Here is a 4794-nt window from a genome sequence, read left to right on the forward strand (position 1 = left end):
AGAAGCAGTCACATCACTTCTTGAATGCTTTTCTGCTTAGAAGTTTCTTTTGCCAGATACCCTAGGTCATCACTCTTAAAGTTAAACTTTCCACAGATCCCTCGGCCATGGGCACAATGAAGCCAGTTTCTTTGCTGGTGCCTAACATGGGTGACCTTTACACCAGTTCCCAATAAGTTCCTCATCTCCATCTGAGACCTTCTCAGCCTGGCCTTCACAGCCCAAATTTCTATCAGTATTTTGGTCAAAACCACTTAATAAGACTTTAAGAAGTTCCAAACTCTCCCTTGTCTTTCTGTTTTCTTCTAAGACTTCTTCTAAGACTCCTTCAACATCTGCCCATTGCTTAGTTTCAAAGCTTCAGGTGTCTTTATAGCAATGCCCCACTCCTTGGTACCAGTTTTCTGTGTTAGTCTGTTTACACTGCTATAAAAGAATACCTGAAGCTGTGCAATTTATGAAGAAAAGAGGTTTATTTTGGCTCAAGGTTCTGCAGGCTGTACAGGAACCATAGTGACAGCATCTGCTTCTGGTGAGGGCCTCAGGAAGCTTACAATCATGGTGGAAGGTGAGCGGGGAACAGGCATGTCTCATGGAGAGAGAGGGAGCAAGAGGGAGAAGGGAGAAGTCTCAGACTCTTTTAAACAACCAGATCTTGTGTGAACTAACTGAGCAAGAACCCATTCATCACCAAGGGGATGACAGCAAACCATTCATGAGGGATCCACCCCCATGACCCAATACCTCCCACCAGGTCCCACCTCCAGCATTGGGGATCACATTTCAACATGAGATTTGGAGGGGACACACATCTAACCTATATCAGAGGGATATTTAATTTTCTCTGGTGGGTCCTATGCTGGAAGCCCATGAGTGTGTATGGAGGATGGCAAAAATTGGAGCAGCTCTCAGTTGTTCATCAAGTCTTGGCTGTTCTGGGTTAATTGTTACAGGGGTTATTGTTTAGCTTCCTGGAATTATGGCTAGAGATGATACTGTGGCTTCCTGAGCTGCTTGCTGTAGGTATTTGGTTGATTTCCTAGGTTGGTTGTTGCAGACTGTGGATCAGAGCTCTCTTTTGATGCGTGGTCTGGCCATTGTCTTTTTATATATCCACTCTCTCACTCCATTTTTCCTCCAGGGAGTCTGGGCTCATTGTAGGGCATCAGCTTTGATTGACCCAGATGTGGGAGAATTGGGAGAGCAATGGTGGAACCCTGTTTTGTATTGAAGAAAAAATGCATATATTTCATCAGAAAACTATGCGTCATCTACATTGTGACCTTCCAGGTTGGGATATCAGAGTCCAGCCCTGTTCCTTATCTCAGAGTGATTTTACAACTCTTAGTAAGTTGTAGCTGATATGTCTATGAATTGGATCCTGTCTAGTAGTGATTTGATTTAATTGACTTCCCCCACCTCCTTGGGAAAACAAGTTTTGTCTCCACTTGTAATTCATCCCAACACTGCTTTTCCCACATAAATGTGTGTGTTTTGACCTTTTCTTTGACCTGGTTATGACATTGTTTGCATCCTTCGTATCATATGAGTCACATAAAAAACATAAAACCTTTAGTACATGTTTGTTTTTATGTTTGTATGAGAGCCATGATTTTATTTTTCCCAAAAGTATCTTTTAACATGCGTGTGTGTGTGTGTGTGTGTGTGTGTGTGTGTTGGCAAGAGGCTACAGGTATACTCAGAGACTACCCACAAAGCAGAGTGGGCTTGGGAGTGATGATGCAGGGCTTTGGGGCTGGCTTGTCCATGGAGAGGGATGATAACAGCAATGAGGCCCATTCTATGGGTTCTTGTTTGACCCTGGGGGACAGGGAGTCTCTCCCAAGGTTTGACTGAGATTGAATTTCTCATCTGCTCTGACTAAGGTATGTGTGTCTGTGACTGGGAAGGTTGGGCAGGGAACGGCATAGAGCTAGATTCAATTTAATGTGGAAATATGAAGAAATGTGAACTTCCTTGTATCTAAAATTTATGGAATGTTAGACATGTTTGTTCCCCGGTGCTGCAAAGAAATAGCACTTGAACATAAATTTAATTTTCTCAGCAAGGCCATTTTTTTTACTTTCTGCAGAAAGGGTACACTCGCCAGCAGCTTTGCAATGAGAGTACACTGAACAAAGGAGACAGGGTCATTTATAACCTGATGCGTCCACCCTACTGCTATGTCCAGTTTCCATTGACTGGAACGGGACCTTACATTTTGCATTTGTCCCGACTGGCTAACAACTTAGAACTTTCTGAAAGAGGCAAAGGCTGAGGAGAACAAAGGAAGGAGGAAGTAACTTGTGGAATGCAGAGAAAGGTAAAAACATCTCTGAATAAGGAATAGGAACAGGCTATGACCTAATGCTTGCTTGGACCAGTATAAGCCTCCAGGGCAAATAGTTAGGCTACATTGTGGGAGCTAAGAACACAAAGTACATTGATTTCTTTATTACAGCTAGCAGATATCTAAGAATGTTAGCACAGGCCTTTGAATAACCTTTGCTTCTAAGAGAAGTTACTATTTGTCCCTAATTAGATGGGGAGGAAAATCTCTTTGAAGAGGAACCTCTACTTTTTACATGGAGCAAATACCATGGCTGCTCGATTTTAGTGTTTTATCTGGACTTGTAGAGTACATTTGTACAGCATGTATCTGCACATGCTCACTACAACCGCGGTTGATTTGAAGGCAAGGCAGGCTTCAGGGAATTGGTGTGCAAAATACTGCTAAGAAAGGGAAGGGCATGGAACGTGGAAGATGATTTTAGGGATCCAATTTCAGACTCTGAATGACTAAAAACAGCAGTGAGAACAATTGCAACACGAAAACTTCCTGAAATGAAACAGAATCAAACTCTGCAAACCAGAAACCCTTCCAGGAGAAAGAAGGGTATGCAGGGGTTGTGTCACGAGTGGGAACGTGGGAAGACTTTCTGGCCCAAGTCTGAGTCTGGCTTCTGAGACGTGTGGGCTAACATGACGGGCAGGCAGTGGGACGGGTTGTGCTGACAATTAGGAAAATAGTGAACTACATTGAGGGCATTTTGGGAGGATGACATGGCACCCTTGGGGAGGAGGGCTGGAACCTTGGTCTGTTGGCTCATCTGAGAGGCTGGGACGATGGTAGCTCTGAGCGGCGAGGAAGTAATATTGCTGAAGAATCGCCCAGGGTTCACAACGCACATGCTTCAGGGAGTTTGGTGGGATGACTAAGGACATAAAAACACACCGAAACATACCTTTGGGCACCTATCAGAGAACTGGCTGTCCTAGCTCCTTAAAAATCTACCAGATGTGGCCTGAGGTATGGACTTAAGTTCCCTGGATACTGGCGGGAGGTCTTTGGTCTTGGAAAGTGAGAGACTGAATATGTAAGTGGATAATGGCCAGAACACATACAAAAATAGAACTCTGACCCATGATCTGCAGCAACCGGCCCAGGAGATCAACCTGTTATCCACAGCAGCCAGCCCAGGAGACCAAACTGTTATCCACAGCAACCGGCCCAGGAGACCAACCTGTTCTCCACAGCAGCCAGCCCAGGAAGCTAGCCTGCTCTAAGTCAGTCTTGTAGGAAGTCAGATTACTTCTCTAGCAATGGGTCCAGGAAACCGAAGAATAACCCCTGTAGCCGCTGGCCCCAGATGGCCAGTACTTGACAAGCACTGGCAGCTGCCTTGATTTTTGACCTTGCTTCCAATTTACAACCAATTGGAAAAAGGCAAACATGGTCTCCAACCAATCATGCAGGATGCCCCTGGAGGGGCGAGGAGGGGCGCTGCCTCTGCACCTTCTGAGGGTTCACTGAAAACGAATTGACAGTGGGCAGATTTATAGGAGAAAAAGGCACACACTTGTGAGAAGCACAGTGGAGTCACAGGAGAGTGATTACCCAATAACCCAATGCAGTCCAGATGCTTGCAGATTCTTCACAGGGGAGGGAGTGAGGGGGGAAATGGGGCCCTCTATAGGGGTAGTCAATGACTTCTGGGAGGAATGAATGGGCCCAGTGCTCAATGGTCAGTAAGTGATTTCTTTGGGAACTGAATGGGACTGGACTACAGACAAACAGACAATCGTTTGGCACGAAGTTAGTCTGGGCTCCAGGTACGGCGTTTAATTTTCAGTCTCTTCCCCCGTGATACGAATTTTAATTTTCTCCGGTTAACAAATTTCAGGGAAGGCATCTGTATTCCTCCTTGGTGAGTCCAGTTTCTCGGTAGAGAAGGGAACTTCAGAGAACAGCTTCATCCTGTGCTTTGGAAAAGGACTGGGGGGGAGACAAGGGAAGGTCAGAGTGACCTTGAGCCTTGAGGCTGCTTCTTTAATTCAGCGTGTCAAAGTGCATGTCAAAAGATACTTTGGGGTATCGTTTTCTGGGTCCCAATACCCCATTAGCCTGCCTGCAGCTCCCGCAGGCCATCACCCTCCAATCAGGGCACGCCTGAAGCCTTATCTTCTTCTTCTTCTTTTTTTTTTTTTTTTTGAGACGGAGTCTCGCTCTGTGGCCCAGGCTGGAGTGCAGTGGCACGCTCCTGGCTCACTGCAAGCTCCACCTCCCGGGTTCCAGCAATTCTCCTGCCTCAGCCTCCCGTGTAGCTGGGACTACAGGCGCCCGCCACCGCGCCTGGCTAATTTTTTGTATTTTTAGTAGAGACGGGGTTTCACCGTGGTCTCGATCTCCTGACCTTGTGATCCGCCCGCTTTGGCCTCCCAAAGTGCTGGGATTACAGGTGTGAGCCACCGCGCCCGGCCATCTTCTTTCTATTATGACGCTTTCCCACTCCC

The sequence above is a fragment of the Macaca thibetana genome, chromosome 13 (assembly GCF_024542745.1).
Source record: "Macaca thibetana thibetana isolate TM-01 chromosome 13, ASM2454274v1, whole genome shotgun sequence".
Taxonomy (NCBI): Eukaryota; Metazoa; Chordata; class Mammalia; order Primates; family Cercopithecidae; genus Macaca; species Macaca thibetana.